This window comes from Myxine glutinosa, chromosome 4, assembly GCF_964187855.1.
Source record: "Myxine glutinosa chromosome 4, kmMyxGlut1.1, whole genome shotgun sequence".
Taxonomy (NCBI): Eukaryota; Metazoa; Chordata; class Myxini; order Myxiniformes; family Myxinidae; genus Myxine; species Myxine glutinosa.
Window position 1 is genome coordinate 102,151,167 of NC_136264.1, and position 21,223 is coordinate 102,172,389.

Consider the following 21,223-nt stretch of genomic DNA (forward strand, 5'->3'; position numbering starts at 1 on the left):
TCCGGTTCCCCATTACCCCCAATTGGTTACTCTGCAGTTTGAGGGACGCCTGCATTTGCGCCATAAATTGCTCCATGAGGACCTGCATCTGGGCCATCCCTCCCACTTGTGCAGCGGGTGCGGCCGCCGTAGCTATGTGCGAGGCGCCGTTTCGCGCGTCTGCTACCCCCGCTGTTTCGCTCTCCTCACGTGTCTCAATTTGGTCCTGGACCGACCCTGCTTCACTCTCCCCTACCGGACCCCAGCCGTCTTGACCCGCCATAGCGCGACTTTCAAAATTCGAGTTTTTTATTTTCGTAAAACAAATTGAAATTTCGCCGTTATAATTTCGCGCGGGAAACGCGCTCCGAATCGATTTTCCCTCCCAAAATTTGGGCCTAACTAATTTAGTCCCGGGTTCGAATTCCACTCCTCGACACCAATTGTTACAGATACGACTTTGATGGTATGGTGGGCCGAGCGGGATGGCCGCCGTATCCGTACAAGTTACCCGATTGTGCCCGAATGTTAACTAATCGCGCTACGCTGGCTCAATAGGAAAGAGAAGACACCCGGCTGGGCTATAATGACACAATACGACACCAGGGGTTCAGTTCTCAAGACCTCCGGAGGAGGTTATATTAAGGCGGAAAAAGGTTAGATTACAGGGACAAGAGGGAAACATAGGAAGGTGGGCACTTAAACACACTCTTATATTAACCCTAGACAGACCACAGATAAACGGGACAAGGCTCACTCACACGGGGTTTGATGGCCAGGAAAGCGGCAGTCGATGGCTCAGGTGCACCTGGCTCAGGGACAGAATCGCGTACGTTGGTGTCCAGCAGATGCGGGGAGGTCGCTCAGCGCTCGTGGGTCGCGACTTTGGTGGAGATGCCGGGGAGGTCGCTCAGCGCTCGGGAGGGTGGCGTCTTGTCCTTCCAAGCTCGGGGCGCATCTGACGTCACGTCCGGCGCGGGGCCGCGTATATCCGGCGGGGAGTGACACGCCCTCGGCTCGTTAGCGCCGCCCCAGATGGCATCGGCCCATGGCTTCTCATTGGGTGCGGGGGTTACCGGCTCCGCCCTTGACGAGGGGCCGACAGGGAGCCCCTTCGTGGTAACCCCGTGGAGCGCGTGGTCAATGGCGGCTAACCGAGCCGGAAGGAGGACGCCCACTCCCCATGCCGTCACCGCGCCGCCCCCCTCTTTTGTTGTTGTTGTTGTAGTTGGCGCTTCTTCATGGGGAAGAGATGCGGAGAGGTATGGGGAGGTCCTAAACTTCCTAACAGGTGCCATATAATCACATTCTGGTGCAACGAAGAGTCATAATTAATGGAAACAAGTCCTTAACTGACATAGATTAAGAATAACTAGCAAGATGTCCTATAATTGTCTACGTGTGGTGCGGGGGACCTGGGCACGACATTTAATGGGGGGATGAAGGGGAAGATCGGCTCTAATGGGTGTTGTTTACAGACAATGGGACTAGGGAATGGGGTAAGGGAGAGTTGGGGAGTATCGGAGAAAATAGGGGAATATTTACAAGCGGATATGGAGGCCAAATTCCATATTCGCAACAATATGATTGCCTCTCCGACTCATGGAAGCCTCTCCGAAGCGGTGACATTCATTGTGGAGCTAGAGTATAAACAAATCTTGTAAGCTGTCCATCCTCGGTTCGAATCCCGACCCAGCTGTCATCCCGGTGTTTCACAGACAGGGTGATTCGTCAATGTGTCTGCGCTCTCTCGGATGGACGTTAAACTGGGCGTCTCATCTGTCGGCATTAGCTGGTGGACGTTAAAGATCCCACAGTGTCTGTAAAAAAAAACAACCAATTATAGTCAGGTGGTTGAGGATTGGTGAGGTGAGCCCGCAAATTCTCTCTAGATGTAAATATGTATGACATAGCGCCACTCCTGGCAGGAGAGGGTATTACAAGTAATACTGAAATTCTGGGGGGAATTAACCTGTATTGATACTCCATGTTTTGCTTGTATGTGCAAGTGCACTGTGTATATGTAACATGACCGGAACAGAAAGCCAAATCTTACCCTCGATGCCACTCCAATTATGTCATTTTGAAATGCGATGTGACCTTAAGCAAGGAACACCACCATAAACCAAGGCAATTTCATTGCGAATGACGTCATTACGGTGACCTTCTTACCGGATGCTCCAGGCAACATTACGGCCAATTGGGGACACCGAACGACCACAATCGGCCATAAAACGGTCCGTTGTTTACAGATCCAACCTCTGGAGGAGGGTGAACATGCACTATTGCTAATAGAAAACGAACACGTGATACCTTGCTGCCGGAGTAAGATGGCCGTCTGTATCATGATGGCCATTGCTTGATCAGAAAGGAAAATCGCAGCAAATGGATCATGGATGTGTCACTTATCACCTGCAATCAAAGTGGAGTCCGTTAGGCATCCTCTGCCACAAAGGTGCCCCCCCTAAAATGCCCCCCGCCCCTCAATATCAGCTGGCAATTTTGCAAAGCATCTTTAAACTCCAGTCGTAAAAAATATATACGTTACCAATAACACTGGCGCTGTTTCTTGTATATATCTTGTAAACATATTGTATATTCACAAACATATTGTATATCTTTCTTCTGTGAATCTCGATGAAGATATAAAATGGAGTGAAACACGTGAATAAAGGATCTTTTGTGACACTTAGTAATTGCTCTTGCTGCTGCTGTTGTCATGGCTGTGGCTGTTGTTGTTGTTTGTGTGTTTCTGAGTGTACGATGACATGTTTTTTTTTCTATTGCTTCAAGAAGTATGACTATATTTAATTTTGTGTACTCCTTCAGTGTCCGTCACGCATCTTACTATAATTCACCAAATGTCCGTCCGTCTGTCTGTCCGTCCTTCTGTCTGTCTGTCCATCCGTTCCCAGGTACTGCAAAAATGGCTGAACCGATCGCAACGAAATTTTGAATGGGTAATCCTGGGACTCCCTGGAGTAAAATAGGCTGTATTGTTTTTTCCAATTTCAGCTTTGGTCTCCAGCATTTTCAGGTTTGGACTCTGACGTTATTGTCCCGGGTACCGCAACAACGGCTGCACCGATCGCAACGATACACCTCCATGCCCGTGTGATTCTCACGGGTGACCCCACTAGTTATTCTAAATCAGTTGGTGGAATTCTTCCTCCATGGAGGGTCGTATTGGCAGCCGTTGTTAGGTCGGTTAAATATGCATAGTGATGTTATTAATTTAAACAGAACATATGCAGATAAGTTAGGTAAGCACTCATTAACTCCACCACTGAAGGTGGACTGAGGTTATGTTTTCAACCCTGTGTTTGTGACTTGCAAAAATCGCGAAGATTTTTCGAGTACATTGATTGGTTGCGTGAGTTTTTCTGTCTGTCTGTTTGTTCGTCTGTCTGTCTGTACGTTCATCGCTAAAGGTCACAATTTTAAATCAATCTTCACGAAACTTCAAAAAATGGTAGTTGGTTGGTATAAGTTGGTCATAAGCAAGAAACCTATCGATTTGAGGTCAAAAGGTCAACATAGGCCAAAGGTCAACAAATTTGTCGAATTTCTGAAATCATAATTTTTCATCCAATGGACTTGAAATTTGAATAGGATTTGCATATCAGGACATTGAATTCAACCACTAATTATTTTTGAGGAAACGATAGGCTAAAAGGTCAACATAGGCCAGCCGTCAACAACTTTGTTACAATTTCTAAAATCCTCAATTTTCATCAGTTGATGTGAAATTTGAAGAAGATTTGCATGTCAGCTTACTGAATTCAAACACCAATTATTTTTGGGGTCATCATAGACCAAAAGGTCAATATAGGCCAAAGGTCAAAAACGTAGGTGTAGTTTCTAAAATCCTCAATTTTCATCTGATTGACTTGAAATTTGACCAGGATTTGCATATTTGGTCTTTGAATTCAACTGCCAATTATTTTTAAGGTCAATGTTTTTTTAGGGATTTTGCAAGTATCGTGCTCTGCACAACATCTTTCTTGTCTGTTTGTCTGTGAACAGGATATCTCAAAAAGTTGGGTTGTGTGTGTGACAAGGACGAAATGATTACATTTTGGTGAAGATCTGGATCCGGATCCAGATACGAGAAATTTTGAAGTGATTCTTCACCATTGAGACATCGGGCCAAAAACGATATATATAGCATGATATCTCAAAAATGTATGGACAGATTCAGACAAAACTTGATAGACAGGTTGGGTTATTTATATATTTGCATGCAGCCTGTGGCAGCTTGGTTGCTTCATTTTTGGGGGCGTGGCTGAACCACTGATGGAATGTCCCTGTTACCAGTAAGCTGATATTCATTTTTCCGAACTTGGAAGGATGACAGGCTGAGCTAACCCACCTGGTTCAATGGCACAATTAAATTGCACAACAGGGACTTGAACTCAAGACGCTAGGATCTTAAGCCAGCCACCTTAACCATTAAATTAAACCAACACCAGACTACAAGTTAGATCTGTGACAAAGATTAATTGATTCTTTTTTTATGAAGATCTGAATCCACATCCAGATCAGAGAATTTTAAAGTGATTCTTCACCATTGAGTGATAGGGCCGAAAGCGATATACAGCATATTTCAAAAAGTTGTGGACGGATTATGACAAAACTTGGTGGATGAGTTGGCTAGGGGACAAGAACAAGATGATTCGATTAATTTTTGGTTCAGGTCCAGATTCCAGCCTATCAGTTCAGTATTCAGTATGTCAGTATTCCGGTCTATCGGGTAGGTTCCGGCCTATCAGTGGGATACAAAACATAAACTGTTCAGCCTGGCGGTGGTATGCTCTCTACCGAGTGCCGTTCTAGTTCTGACTGTTTTTATTGCAAATGTAAAAATTGTCATAAAATAATTAAATATACTGATTCTTTATCTATCTATCTATAATTCCAGTAATCTCTGTGTGTCTGTGTGTCTGTGTGTTTGTGTGTTTGTGTGTTTGTGTGTTTGTCTGTGACCGCTGTTTCTCGACAACCACGGGTCCGATATACTTGAAACTTGCCAGGTATATTGCTGGGGACCCGAGGATGTGCCTTTTCAAGGTTTGAAATTAATCGGACAAGTAGTTACCGAGCTATGGCGATTTCTTTACCAAACTCCGCAAGCCGTTCGCTTTGGACCAAACCATTTCATGTAAATAGAGGGGGGGGATTGTCACCGTACTCGCAAGCCATTCGCTTTGGACCAAACCATTTCATGTAAATAGAGGGGGGGGGGGGGGGGATTGTCACCGTACTCGCAAGCCGTTCGCTTTGGACCAAACCATTTCATGTAAATAGAGGGGGGGGATTGTCACCGTACTCGCAAGCCGTTCGCTTTGGCTTTGCGAATGGACCAAACCATTTCATGTAAATAGAGGGGGGGGATATAATTTTAGATATATATATAGTACGGGCATGCCCTAGTATATATAAAACACAGTTTGTGTGTGTGTGTAATGTTACCGATAGACTCCTAAACGGAGAGGCTTACGTGCTTGATATTTGGCATAGACATGGCCATTGAGCCTGGGACGAACATGGCCGAACTCAAAATATTTGACGATCCATATTTTTTATTCATATTTACCTCAGCGCATTTCAGCGCACGGAATCAACGGAATCAGAGCAGGTGGGCGCTGATTCGCTCAGAGCGATCACGTGATGACGCTATGACGCTATGAACACTATGACGCTATGACGCTATGAAAAAAAAAATCGCTATGACGCTATGAACGCTATGAACGATATGACGCTATGACACGCTATGAAGCTATGAACGCTATGGACGCTATGACGCTATGACGCTATGAAAAAAAAAAATCGCTATGACACTATGAACGCGATGACGCTATGAACGATATGACGCTATGACGCTATGACGCTATGACGCTATGAAACGCTATGAAGCTATGAACGCTATGAACGATATGACGCTATGACGCTATGAAAAAAAAAATCGCTATGACGCTATGAAACGCTATGAAACGCTATGACGCTATGAACGATATGAACGCTATGACGCTATGAACGATATGAACGCTATGACGCTATGAACGCTATGACGCTATGACGCTATGACGCTATGAAAAAAAAAATCGCTATGACGCTATGAAACGCTATGAACGCTATGAACGCTATGAACGATATGAACGCTATGAACGCTATGACGCTATGAACGCTATGACGCTATGAAAAAAAAAATCGCTATGACGCTATGAAACGCTATGAACGCTATGAACGCTATGAACGATATGAACGCTATGACGCTATGAACGCTATGACGCTATGAAAAAAAAAATCGCTATGACACTATGAAACGCTATGAACGCTATGAAAAAAAAATCGCTATGACGCTATGAACGATATGAACGCTATGAACGCTATGAACAAAAAAATCGCTATGACGCTATGAACGATATGAACGCTATGAACGCTATGACGCTATGACGCTATGACGCTATGACGCTATGACGCTATGACGCTATGAAAAAAGAAATCGCTCGCTTTACCAAGGGCCTCACTCTCCCCCCGTTCCCCTCCCCTCCCCCGCCCGGCAATGCCGGGTACTTCTGCTAGTACTAACTAAATAAAAGTAACATAGGTAATGAAATACAATTTATTAACAGTCATAACGCGAATAGCATGTTAAAAGTAACTCCTGAAATTTCTTCCTTTTTGACGAGAGCGGCCATGTTGAGTGTAATTCTTGTTGCTATTCTTAAGTTGCTTTTGAGTTCAGTGATAATAGCTACATAAAATACTGCACAAAATATCACCGCACGGGCCCAGATCACCGACCTGTAAAATATGTAAATCAAGGTTGAAGCTGAAAAAAATATCGGTTATTTTGTTTCTTCAACCTCTAATTACCTCCACCACCAAAGGTGGATGGAGGTTATGTTTTCACCCCTGTCTGTCTGTCTGTCCGTTTGTTTGTCTATCTGTTTGTGAACAAAATATCTCAAAAAGTTGTGGACGGATTCAGACCAAATTTGGCAGAGATGTAGCGTGTGTGGCAAGGACAAAATGATTAGATTTTGGTGAAGATGCGGATTCGGATCCGGCTAGTATAATTTTTTAAGTGATTCTTCACCATTGGGAGATAAGGCCAAAAACGATACGTAGCAGGATAACAAAAAGTTATGGACGGATTTGGAGTAAACTTATTGGACAGGTTGTGTGTGTGACCAGGAAGAATCGATTCAATTTTGGTGAAGATCCGGATCCGGCCAGTATAATTTTTTAAGTGATTCTTCACCATTGAGTGATATGGCCAACCAGGTGGAGGTATGCTCTCCACTGAGTGCCGTTCTAGTTTACTGCGAATTGTTTACTCGAATTTACAGCACTTCCTCCAGCTGGCGGAAGTACTTGCAGGACACCAGTCAGCGTTCTCTTACCATACTCGGCGAATGAATGAATGAATGATCGCTTTAAGGCGATTTTCCCCGCTAGAGCAGGGGTTAGCCTTGCGGGCCCCATGACAATCATGGTTCCTAGAGCAGGGGTTAGCCTTGCGGGCCCCATGACAATCATGGTTCCCTGTTTGAGGCAATGTTTTTATGGCCGGATGCCCTTCCTGACGCCAACCCTTGGCCACGCTCTTACTATGCGCAGGGATACGGTGTACCTATTCTAAATCGGGGTACACACCGGGATCATTCATCCCAGCAAGCTGGTACTCAATTTGCCGACCTCAGAAGGATGACAGGCTGAGTCAACCCCCCTGGCGTTAATTTAGCGATCGACCGGGATTCGAACTCGGGATTCTAGGATCCCAAGCCGGCACCCTAACCGCTACTCGGCGAGCTATATTATATTACTCGGCACCCACTTGAGCTATTATTGCAACAATGGGCAGTGGTAGGCACACCAACTGATGTCCGAGGAATTACGAGTTTGGAGCGGCAGAAAGGAAATGGACATCGAAGCCAGTGCATCGGGAAAAATCACAGAACTATCGGAAAGCATCTGCAAATGAAAATTTACATAAAACCCATAAACGTCTGTAACATAAAAAAAATTAAAAACCCAAATTAATATCTAGCTGCAGGTTGGTGATATTTGCCTATAATCATAAAGTTTCTATTTATTATGTACCTATCTATGTACGAAGCACGGTTTGTTATTTCTTACAGGCATGACCATCGCTAAAGATGCACGACATTACACAATGTAACGTACATGTGTGTACATTGTGCATTTAATAATAAAAGTTGTTTATTGCGTTATTGTATCTCATTCTGAGAATAATTTGAATGCCCCTTGTAACAGGCAATAAACAGCATCGGGAAGTCCCCACATCCAAGATAACTTGTTGGCTCTGGAAGTGTTAATAGTTCCCACTGGGTGTACAGAGAAGATTGCAAAGACACATCACAAGGGTATTCACATTTTCCTCCGTGGCACGCTGTCTTAAACAAGTGCAAATTGTGACTGTGACACACGTCGCTCATGTAACGGAAATGAAGATTGCACTTGGCTAAAGCAGCGCTTAATGCTTTCATACCTGAGGGAGAACGTGTGCATTCACACCGACCGAAAGGTGTCAAGGTGCTACGAATAGACGAAGTAAGCAATGTTTCTGTTTCTACAATGTGTCGTGAAATCAAAGAAGTCCTTTGGAAAATGGAATCTTACTATAATTCACCAAATGTCCGTCTGTCTGTCTGTCTGTCTGTCCGTCTGTCCGTCAGTTCGAAGGTACCGCAAAAACGGCTGAACCGATCGCAACGATATTTTGGGTGGGTAATCCTGGGATCTCCTGGAGTAAAATAGGCTATATTGATTTTCCAATTTCAGCTTTGGCCTCAAGCATTTTCAGGTTTGGACTCCCGCATAACGTTATTTTCCCGGGTGCCGCACAAACAGCTGCACCAATCGCTGCATGGCTGCACCTATCGGCTGCACCGATCGGACTTGGTGACCTCGGACAAATACCTTTTACAAGGACATGGGATGAATCCCTGCTTGAGAGAATGCCAACCGCCTCCCCGCCATCACGGTCGTTTCTCCAACTCACAATCCCTCGAGATATGCGGAAAGGATGACCCAAAACCAATTATCTTCTTTTTGATTCGTATATAAACATCATTAAAAGTAAATAATGACCTCGGCCAAAGTTCAAATGACATGGGTTTAATTTCTACATGACAGAATTCCACATAGTTATTTGGGTGGTGTATAAGCCAACAAATCGCTGTCTCTATCGATATTTCCGAGGCCGTAACAGCTATCGGCTCAAAATCCTTTTAACTGTTGACTTGGTAGTTTTTACAATGAAGGAAACATCAACAATGTTGTTTAAAGTTTATTTTGTGATTAATTTTTGATTGGAGTTATGTTGTTTGGAATGAAAAAAGAGATATCGAGTTCAAGTAAATGACGACATGCCGTGATGGTTTCTACTTTCTAAACGTGAACTTCGCGGATCGCCATATGCAGATTCGCCACGGACCCACGATCAATGTTTCTATACGTGAACGGAACCATTTGTTTGCGAACGGGTACGTTTTTCATGGATGTCCTTCACGAACTTGCTGTCCATGTCTGACGTGCGACTGAAGGTGCTACAGGAATGTGGAATTTATTGGTTTCATGCTTTAGTATTCACCGTATCTGCATTGCCTGTTTTATTGTGGCCTCCCACCCGTGCATAGCACGGGTATCTCACTAGTGTACATAATGCAGTTCTTCATTTTCAAATTGTTTGTAACAGTTATTGTACTATTATTTATTACCTGTTCAAACATGTACAATCAGAGCTTGCTACAGCATAGAGCACACTAACCATCATATGTGATGTTAAGCCAACTGTCCCTTCAGAAATCGTGTGCATGTACAAACACCCTTTGTAAGGTCATACAGCTACATTCCTTTAAACCTATGACATATTATATATACCAACAATTCACCTCCAAACGAGGAGGCATCCGTGTGGCATTCATTATGTACATGACGTCAGCATCATGTCATAGGGTTAGTGTGCTTCCTTAGTTACATTTCATGTTCCTGACTGCAAACCTCCTGATGGTCGAGGAGCAGGGCAGAGACAATGTGTCAGCGTGGCAGGCTGCACTTGTTGCTAACAGGTTGTGCAGCGATTGCTTGGGTGAGACTCAATCTGTGCCTTGCTTCCAAGTCAAGTTAAGGGGTTCAATGTGTGTATATTAACGGCTTAGATTGGTCACAAAAAAACAATTTGCAGTGTGCCGCCCTGTGGCGACGCGAAAACTGCATGCAAATCGGACCTGGCAGGAGTAATTCCCTGCCGGTGGATTAAGGGGTCTCACTCCTATTAAGAGGAGTGGTCCCAACTGTATGACCATGCATTGTGGCCCTTTGGGGGGCATGATGCATGCGTTTGAATGACCATGCGCTTCCCCCTCGGGGTTGAGGCGCATGTGTATTGTTATGGGGACAGCCTTGTTGACGTTGTGCCTTGACCATGGGGTCAAGGTGCACGTCCGAGGCTGTTCAAATGTTTGGCTTTTTACCTTTTTTCATCGTAAAAAAGGCAGGCCTTCCGTGTGGGCCCTAAACACGCGTAAAACTGCATGCAAATCGGACCTGGCAGGAGTAATGCCCTGCCGGTGGATTAAGGGGTCTCACTCCTATTAAGAGGAGTGGTCCCACCTGTATGACCATGCATTGTGGCCCTTCGGGGGCATGATGCATGCGTTTGAATGACCATGCGCTTCCCCCTCGGGGTTGAGGCGCATGTGTATTGTTATGGGGACAGCCTTGTTGACGATGTGCCTTGACCATGGGGTCAGGGTGCACGTCCAAGGCTGTTCAAATGTTTGACTTTTTACCTTTTTTCTTTGTAAAAAAGGCAGGCCTTCTTGGTGGGCCCTAAACACTAAATAAAACTGCATGCAAATCGGACCTGGCAGGAGTAATGCCCTGCCGGTGGATTAAGGGGTCTCACTCCTATTAAGAGGAGTGGTCCCAACTGTATGACCATGCATTGTGGCCCTTCGGGGGCATGATGCATGCGTTTGAATGACCATGTGCTTCCCCCTCGGGGTTGAGGCGCATGTGTATTGTTATGGGGACAGCCTTGTTGACGATGTGCCTTGACCATGGGGTCAAGGTGCACGTCCAAGGCTGTTCAAATGTTTGAATTTTTACCTTTTTTCTTGTAAAAAAGGCAGGGCTTCCCTGTGGCCCCCAATACAGGTAAATAAAACTGCATGCAAATCGGACCTGGCAGGAGTAATTCCCTGCCGGTGGATTAAGGGGTCTCACTCCTATTAAGAGGAGTGGTCCCAACTGTATGACCATGCATTGTGGCCCTTTGGGGGGCATGATGCATGCGTTTGAATGACCATGCGTTTCCCCCTCGGGGTTGAGGCGCATGTGTATTGTTATGGGGACAGCCTTGTTGACGATGTGCCTTGACCATGGGGTCAAGGTGCACGTCCAAGGCTGTTCAAATGTTTGACTTTTTACCTTTTTTCTTGTAAAAAAGGCAGGGCTTCCCTGTGGCCCCCAATACAGGTAAATAAAACTGCATGCAAATCGGACCTGGCAGGAGTAATGCCCTGCCGGTGGATTAAGGGGTCTCACTCCTATTAAGAGGAGTGGTCCCAACTGTATGACCATGCATTGTGGCCCTTTGGGGGGCATGATGCATGCGTTTGAATGACCATGCGTTTCCCCCTCGGGGTTGAGGCGCATGTGTATTGTTATGGGGACAGCCTTGTTGACGATGTGCCTTGACCATGGGGTCAAGGTGCACGTCCAAGGCTGTTCAAATGTTTGACTTTTTACCTTTTTTCTTGTAAAAAAGGCAGGGCTTCCCTGTGGCCCCCAATACAGGTAAATAAAACTGCATGCAAATCGGACCTGGCAGGAGTAATTCCCTGCCGGTGGATTAAGGGGTCTCACTCCTATTAAGAGGAGTGGTCCCAACTGTATGACCATGCATTGTGGCCCTTTGGGGGGCATGATGCATGCGTTTGAATGACCATGCGTTTCCCCCTCGGGGTTGAGGCGCATGTGTATTGTTATGGGGACAGCCTTGTTGACGTTGTGCCTTGACCATGGGGTCAAGGTGCACGTCCAAGGCTGTTCAAATGTTTGACTTTTTACCTTTTTTCATAGTAAAAAAGGCAGGGCTTCCCTGTGGCCCCCAATACAGGTAAATAAAACTGCATGCAAATCGGACCTGGCAGGAGTATTGCCCTGCCGGTGGATTAAGGGGTCTCACTCCTATTAAGAGGAGTGGTCCCAACTGTATGACCATGCATTGTGGCCCTTCGGGGGGCATGATGCATGCGTTTGAATGACCATGCGCCTCCCCCTCGGGGTTGAGGCGCATGTGTATTGTTAAGGGGACAGCCTTGTTGACGTTGTGCCTTGACCATGGGGTCAAGGTGCACGTCCAAGGCTGTTCAAATGTTTGACTTTTTACCTTTTTTCATAGTAAAAAAGGCAGGGCTTCCCTGTGGCCCCCAATACAGGTAAATAAAACTGCATGCAAATCGGACCTGGCAGGAGTAATTCCCTGCCGGTGGATTAAGGGGTCTCGCTCCTATTAAGAGGAGTGGTCCCAACTGTATGACCATGCATTGTGGCCCTTTGGGGGGCATGATGCATGCGTTTGAATGACCATGCGTTTCCCCCTCGGGGTTGAGGCGCATGTGTATTGTTATGGGGACAGCCTTGTTGACGATGTGCCTTGACCATGGGGTCAAGGTGCACGTCCAAGGCTGTTCAAATGTTTGACTTTTTACCTTTTTTCTTGTAAAAAAGGCAGGGCTTCCCTGTGGCCCCCAATACAGGTAAATAAAACTGCATGCAAATCGGACCTGGCAGGAGTAATGCCCTGCCGGTGGATTAAGGGGTCTCACTCCTATTAAGAGGAGTGGTCCCAACTGTATGACCATGCATTGTGGCCCTTTGGGGGGCATGATGCATGCGTTTGAATGACCATGCGTTTCCCCCTCGGGGTTGAGGCGCATGTGTATTGTTATGGGGACAGCCTTGTTGACGATGTGCCTTGACCATGGGGTCAAGGTGCACGTCCAAGGCTGTTCAAATGTTTGACTTTTTACCTTTTTTCTTGTAAAAAAGGCAGGGCTTCCCTGTGGCCCCCAATACAGGTAAATAAAACTGCATGCAAATCGGACCTGGCAGGAGTAATTCCCTGCCGGTGGATTAAGGGGTCTCACTCCTATTAAGAGGAGTGGTCCCAACTGTATGACCATGCATTGTGGCCCTTTGGGGGGCATGATGCATGCGTTTGAATGACCATGCGTTTCCCCCTCGGGGTTGAGGCGCATGTGTATTGTTATGGGGACAGCCTTGTTGACGATGTGCCTTGACCATGGGGTCAAGGTGCACGTCCAAGGCTGTTCAAATGTTTGACTTTTTACCTTTTTTCTTGTAAAAAAGGCAGGGCTTCCCTGTGGCCCCCAATACAGGTAAATAAAACTGCATGGAAATCGGACCTGGCAGGAGTAATTCCCTGCCAGTGGATTAAGGGGTCTCACTCCTATTAAGAGGAGTGGTCCCACCTGTATGACCATGCATTGTGGCCCTTCGGGGGCATGATGCATGCGTTTGAATGACCATGCGCTTCCCCCTCGGGGTTGAGGCGCATGTGTATTGTTATGGGGACAGCCTTGTTGACGATGTGCCTTGACCATGGGGTCAAGGTGCACGTCCAAGGCTGTTCAAATGTTTGAATTTTTACCTTTTTTCTTTGTAAAAAAGGCAGGCCTTCGCGGCGGGCCCAAAACGAAGCACAAGTACTGCATGCAAATCGGACCTGGCAGGAGTAATTCCCTGCCGGTGGATTAAGGGGTCTCACTCCTATTAAGAGGAGTGGTCCCACCTGTATGACCATGCATTGTGGCCCTCCGGGGGCATGATGCATGCGTTTGAATGACCATGCGCTTCCCCCTCGGGGTTGAGGCGCATGTGTATTGTTATGGGGACAGCCTTGTTGACGATGTGCCTTGACCATGGGGTCAAGGTGCACGTCCAAGGCTGTTCAAATGTTTGACTTTTTACCTTTTTTCAGTGCAAAAAAGGCAGGCCTTCTCGTGCGGGCCCTAAACGCCGAACAAGAACTGCATGCAAATCGGACCTGGCAGGAGTAATGCCCTGCCGGTGGATTAAGGGGTCTCACTCCTATTAAGAGGAGTGGTCCCAACTGTATGACCATGCATTGTGGCCCTTCGGGGGGCATGATGCATGCGTTTGAATGACCATGCGCTTCCCCCTCGGGGTTGAGGCGCATGTGTATTGTTATGGGGACAGCCTTGTTGACGATGTGCCTTGACCATGGGGTCAAGGTGCACGTCCAAGGCTGTTCAAATGTTTGACTTTTTACCTTTTTTCTTGTAAAAAAGGCAGGCCCTGTCCGGGGCCCTAAAACGAACAAGAACTGCATGCAAATCGGACCTGGCAGGAGTAATGCCCTGCCGGTGGATTAAGGGGTCTCACTCCTATTAAGAGGAGTGGTCCCAACTGTATGACCATGCATTGTGGCCCTTCGGGGGGCATGATGCATGCGTTTGAATGACCATGCGCTTCCCCCTCGGGGTTGAGGCGCATGTGTATTGTTATGGGGACAGCCTTGTTGACGATGTGCCTTGACCATGGGGTCAAGGTGCACGTCCAAGGCTGTTCAAATGTTTGACTTTTTACCTTTTTCAGTGCAAAAAAGGCAGGCCTTCTCGTGCGGGCCCTAAACGCCGAACAAGAACTGCATGCAAATCGGACCTGGCAGGAGTAATGCCCTGCCGGTGGATTAAGGGGTCTCACTCCTATTAAGAGGAGTGGTCCCAACTGTATGACCATGCATTGTGGCCCTTCGGGGGGCATGATGCATGCGTTTGAATGACCATGCGCTTCCCCCTCGGGGTTGAGGCGCATGTGTATTGTTATGGGGACAGCCTTGTTGACGATGTGCCTTGACCATGGGGTCAAGGTGCACGTCCAAGGCTGTTCAAATGTTTGACTTTTTACCTTTTTTCAGTGTAAAAAAGGCAGGCCTTCCGTGTGGGCCCTAAACACGAACAAGAACTGCATGCAAATCGGACCTGGCAGGAGTAATTCCCTGCCGGTGGATTAAGGGGTCTCACTCCTATTAAGAGGAGTGGTCCCACCTGTATGACCATGCATTGTGGCCCTTCGGGGGCATGATGCATGCGTTTGAATGACCACGCGCTTCCCCCTCGGGGTTGAGGCGCATGTGTATTGTTATGGGGACAGCCTTGTTGACGATGTGCCTTGACCATGGGGTCAAGGTGCACGTCCAAGGCTGTTCAAATGTTTGACTTTTTACCTTTTTTCTTTGTAAAAAAGGCAGGCCTTCTTGGTGGGCCCTAAACACCGAACAAGCCTGCAAAATTGTACCCGGCAGGAGTAATGCCCTGCCGGTGGATTAAGGGGTCTCACTCCTATTAAGAGGAGTGGTCCCAATTGTATGACCATGCATTGTGGCCCTTCGGGGGCATGATGCATGCGTTTGAATGACCATGTGCTTCCCCCTCGGGGTTGAGGCGCATGTGTATTGTTATGGGGACAGCCTTGTTGACATTGTGCCTTGACCATGGGGTCAAGGTGCACGTCCGAGGCTGTTCAAATGTTTGGCTTTTTACCTTTTTTCATCGTAAAAAAGGCAGGCCTTCCGTGTGGGCCCTAAACACGCAAAGAACTGCATGCAAATCGGACCTGGCAGGAGTAATTCCCTGCCGGTGGATTAAGGGGTCTCACTCCTATTAAGAGGAGTGGTCCCAATTGTATGACCATGCATTGTGGCCCTTCGGGGGGCATGATGCATGCGTTTGAATGACCATGCGCTTCCCCCTCGGGGTTGAGGCGCATGTGTATTGTTATTGGGACAGCCTTGTTGACGTTGTGCCTTGACCATGGGGTCAAGGTGCACGTCCAAGGCTGTTCAAATGTTTGACTTTTTACCTTTTTTCATAGTAAAAAAGGCAGGCCTTCCGTGTGGGCCCTAAACACGCAAAGAACTGCATGCAAATCGGACCTGGCAGGAGTAATGCCCTGCCGGTGGATTAAGGGGTCTCACTCCTATTAAGAGGAGTGGTCCCAACTGTATGACCATGCATTGTGGCCCTTTGGGGGGCATGATGCATGCGTTTGAATGACCATGCGCTTCCCCCTCGGGGTAGAGGCGCATGTGTATTGTTATGGGGACAGCCTTGTTGACGATGTGCCTTGACCATGGGGTCAAGATGCACATCCGAGGCTGTTCAAATGTTTGGCTTTTTACCTTTTTTCATCGTAAAAAAGGCAGGCCTTCCGTGTGGGCCATAAACACGCAAAGAACTGCATGCAAATCGGACCTGGCAGGAGTAATGCCCTGCCGGTGGATTAAGGGGTCTCACTCCTATTAAGAGGAGTGGTCCCAACTGTATGACCATGCATTGTGGCCCTTTGGGGGGCATGATGCATGCGTTTGAATGACCATGCGCTTCCCCCTCGGGGTAGAGGCGCATGTGTATTGTTATGGGGACAGCCTTGTTGACGTTGTGCCTTGACCATGGGGTCAAGGTGCACGTCCAAGGCTGTTCAAATGTTTGACTTTTTACCTTTTTTCATAGTAAAAAAGGCAGGGCTTCCCTGTGGCCCCAAAACAGGAAAAAAACTGCATGCAAATCGGACCTGGCAGGAGTAATGCCCTGCCGGTGGATTAAGGGGTCTCACTCCTATTAAGAGGAGTGGTCCCAATTGTATGACCATGCATTGTGGCCCTTCGGGGGGCATGATGCATGCGTTTGAATGACCATGCGCTTCCCCCTCGGGGTTGAGGCGCATGTGTATTGTTATGGGGACAGCCTTGTTGACGATGTGCCTTGACCATGGGGTCAAGGTGCACGTCCAAGGCTGTTCAAATGTTTGACTTTTTACCTTTTTTCAGTGTAAAAAAGGCAGGCCTTCTCGTGCGGGCCCTAAACGCGGAAAAAAACTGCATGCAAATCGGACCTGGCAGGAGTAATGCCCTGCCGGTGGATTAAGGGGTCTCACTCCTATTAAGAGGAGTGGTCCCAATTGTATGACCATGCATTGTGGCCCTTCGGGGGGCATGATGCATGCGTTTGAATGACCATGCGCTTCCCCCTCGGGGTTGAGGCGCATGTGTATTGTTATGGGGACAACCTTGTTGACGATGTGCCTTGACCATGGGGTCAAGGTGCACGTCCGAGGCTGTTCAAATGTTTGGACTTTTTACCTTTTTTCACACGCAAAAAAGGCAGGCCTTGACTGGGGCCCTAAAACAATCAAGCCTGCAAAATCGGACCTGGCAGGAGTAATGCCCTGCTGGTGGATTAAGGGGTCTCACTCCTATTAAGAGGAGTGGTCCCAATTGTATGACCATGCATTGTGGCCCTTCGGGGGCATGATGCATGCGTTTGAATGACCATGTGCTTCCCCCTTGGGGTTGAGGCGCATGTGTATTGTTATTGGGACAGCCTTGTTGACGTTGTGCCTTGGCCATGGGGTCAAGGTGCACGTCCGAGGCTGTTCAAATGTTTGACTTTTTACCTTTTTTCACAGTAAAAAAGGCAGGCCTTAGCTGTGGCCCAAAACAGTGTGAACAAGCCTGCAAAATTGTACCCGGCAGGAGTAATGCCATGCTGGTGGATTAAGGGGTCTTACTCCTATTAAGAGGAGTGGTCCCAATTGTATGACCATGCATTGTGGCCCCTCGGGGGCATGATGCATGCGTTTGAATGACCATGTGCCTCCCCCTTGGGGTTGAGGCGCATGTGTATTGTTATGGGGACAGCCTTGTTGACGTTGTGCCTTGGCCATGGGGTCAAGGTGCACGTCCGAGGCTGTTCAAATGTTTGACTTTTTACCTTTTTTCACAAGTAAAAAAGGCAGGCCTTGCGCAGGCCCTAAAAGCGCAGGCTTGCATGCAAATCGGACCTGGCAGGAGTAATGCCCTGCCAGTGTATCAAGGGGTCTTACTCCTATTAAGAGGAGTGGTCCCAATTGTATGACCATGCATTGTGGCCTTTCGGGGGCATGATGCATGAGTTTGAATGACCATTAGCTTCCCGCTTGGGGTTGAGGCGCATGTGTATTGTTATTGGGACAGCCTTGTTGACGTTGTGCCTTGGCCATGGGGTCAAGGTGCACGTCCAAGGCTGTTCAAATGTTTGACTTTTTACCTTTTTTCATGTAAAAAAGGCAGGCCTTTTGCTGTGGCCTCATAACACTGAACAAGCCTGCAAAATTGTACCTGGCAGGAGTAATGCCCTGCCGGTGGATTAAGGGGTCTTACTCCTATTAAGAGGAGTGGTCCCAATTGTATGACCATGCATTGTGGCCCCTCGGGGGCATGATGCATGCGTTTGAATGACCATGTGCTTCCCCCTTGGGGTTGAGGCGCATGTGTATTGTTATGGGGGCAGCCTTGTTGACGTTGTGCCTTGGCCATGGGGTCAAGGTGCACGTCCGAGGCTGTTCAAATGTTTGACTTTTTACCTTTTTCACAAGCAAAAAAGGCAGGCCTTGCGCAGGCCCTAAAAGCGCAGGCTTGCATGCAAATCGGACCTGGCAGGAGTAATGCCCTGCCAGTGGATCAAGGGGTCTTACTCCTATTAAGAGGAGTGGTCCCAATTGTATGACCATGCATTGTGGCCCTTCGGGGGCATGATGCATGAGTTTGAATGACCATGTGCTTCCCCCTTGGGGTTGAGGCGCATGTGTATTGTTATGGGGACAGCCTTGTTGACGTTGTGCCTTGGCCATGGGGTCAAGGTGCACGTCCGAGGCTGTTCAAATGTTTGACTTTTTACCTTTTTTCACAAGCAAAAAAGGCAGGCCTTGCGCAGGCCCTAAAAGCACTGGTAGACCTGCATGCAAATCGGACCTGCCAGGAGTAATGCCCTGTCAGTGGATCAAGGGGTCTTACTCCTATTAAGAGGAGTGGTCCCAATTGTATGACCATGCATTGTGGCCTTTCGGGGGCATGATGCATGAGTTTGAATGACCATTAGCTTCCCCCTTGGGGTTGAGGCGCATGTGTATTGTTATTGGGACAGCCTTGTTGACGTTGTGCCTTGGCCATGGGGTCAAGGTGCACGTCCAAGACTGTTCAAATGCTTGACTTTTTACCTTTTTTTCATAGCAAAAAAGGCAGGCCTTCCCTGTGGCCCCAAAACAGGTAGACCTGCATGCAAATCGGACCTGGCAGGAGTAATGCCCTGCCGGTGGATTAAGGGGTCTTACTCCTATTAAGAGGAGTGGTCCCAATTGTATGACCATGCATTGTGGCCCCTCGGGGGCATGATGCATGCGTTTGAATGACCATGTGCTTCCCCCTCGGGGTTGAGGCGCATGTGTATTGTTATGGGGACAGCCTTGTTGACATTGTGCCTTGACCATGGGGTCAAGGTGCACGTCCGAGGCTGTTCAAATGTTTGGCTTTTTACCTTTTTTCATCGTAAAAAAGGCAGGCCTTCCGTGTGGGCCCTAAACACGCAAAGAACTGCATGCAAATCGGACCTGGCAGGAGTAATTCCCTGCCGGTGGATTAAGGGGTCTCACTCCTATTAAGAGGAGTGGTCCCAATTGTATGACCATGCATTGTGGCCCTTCGGGGGGCATGATGCATGCGTTTGAATGACCATGCGCTTCCCCCTCGGGGTTGAGGCGCATGTGTATTGTTATTGGGACAGCCTTGTTGACGTTGTGCCTTGACCATGGGGTCAAGGTGCACGTCCAAGGCTGTTCAAATGTTTGACTTTTTACCTTTTTTCATAGTAAAAAAGGCAGGCCTTCCGTGTGGGCCCTAAACACGCAAAGAACTGCATGCAAATCGGACCTGGCAGGAGTAATGCCCTGCCGGTGGATTAAGGGGTCTCACTCCTATTAAGAGGAGTGGTCCCAACTGTATGACCATGCATTGTGGCCCTTTGGGGGGCATGATGCATGCGTTTGAATGACCATGCGCTTCCCCCTCGGGGTAGAGGCGCATGTGTATTGTTATGGGGACAGCCTTGTTGACGATGTGCCTTGACCATGGGGTCAAGATGCACATCCGAGGCTGTTCAAATGTTTGGCTTTTTACCTTTTTTCATCGTAAAAAAGGCAGGCCTTCCGTGTGGGCCATAAACACGCAAAGAACTGCATGCAAATCGGACCTGGCAGGAGTAATGCCCTGCCGGTGGATTAAGGGGTCTCACTCCTATTAAGAGGAGTGGTCCCAACTGTATGACCATGCATTGTGGCCCTTTGGGGGGCATGATGCATGCGTTTGAATGACCATGCGCTTCCCCCTCGGGGTAGAGGCGCATGTGTATTGTTATGGGGACAGCCTTGTTGACGTTGTGCCTTGACCATGGGGTCAAGGTGCACGTCCAAGGCTGTTCAAATGTTTGACTTTTTACCTTTTTTCATAGTAAAAAAGGCAGGGCTTCCCTGTGGCCCCAAAACAGGAAAAAAACTGCATGCAAATCGGACCTGGCAGGAGTAATGCCCTGCCGGTGGATTAAGGGGTCTCACTCCTATTAAGAGGAGTGGTCCCAATTGTATGACCATGCATTGTGGCCCTTCGGGGGGCATGATGCATGCGTTTGAATGACCATGCGCTTCCCCCTCGGGGTTGAGGCGCATGTGTATTGTTATGGGGACAGCCTTGTTGACGATGTGCCTTGACCATGGGGTCAAGGTGCACGTCCAAGGCTGTTCAAATGTTTGACTTTTTACCTTTTTTCAGTGTAAAAAAGGCAGGCCTTCTCGTGCGGGCCCTAAACGCGGAAAAAAACTGCATGCAAATCGGACCTGGCAGGAGTAATGCCCTGCCGGTGGATTAAGGGGTCTCACTCCTATTAAGAGGAGTGGTCCCAATTGTATGACCATGCATTGTGGCCCTTCGGGGGGCATGATGCATGCGTTTGAATGACCATGCGCTTCCCCCTCGGGGTTGAGGCGCATGTGTATTGTTATGGGGACAACCTTGTTGACGATGTGCCTTGACCATGGGGTCAAGGTGCACGTCCGAGGCTGTTCAAATGTTTGGACTTTTTACCTTTTTTCACACGCAAAAAAGGCAGGCCTTGACTGGGGCCCTAAAACAATCAAGCCTGCAAAATCGGACCTGGCAGGAGTAATGCCCTGCTGGTGGATTAAGGGGTCTCACTCCTATTAAGAGGAGTGGTCCCAATTGTATGACCATGCATTGTGGCCCTTCGGGGGCATGATGCATGCGTTTGAATGACCATGTGCTTCCCCCTTGGGG

At 47.9% G+C, this 21,223-nt stretch overlaps 1 long non-coding RNA gene across 1 annotated transcript in view; it reads left to right on the top strand.

The window, feature by feature from the left end:
- The first annotated feature begins 8,332 nt into the window (after window positions 1-8,332).
- Window positions 8,333-21,223, top strand: part of LOC144891551 (uncharacterized) — a 58,326-nt gene continuing 45,435 nt past the window's right edge. The window contains exon 1 of the long non-coding RNA XR_013622985.1: window positions 8,333-8,559. This is a non-coding gene — a long non-coding RNA (uncharacterized LOC144891551). The remainder of the gene's footprint in view (window positions 8,560-21,223) is intronic.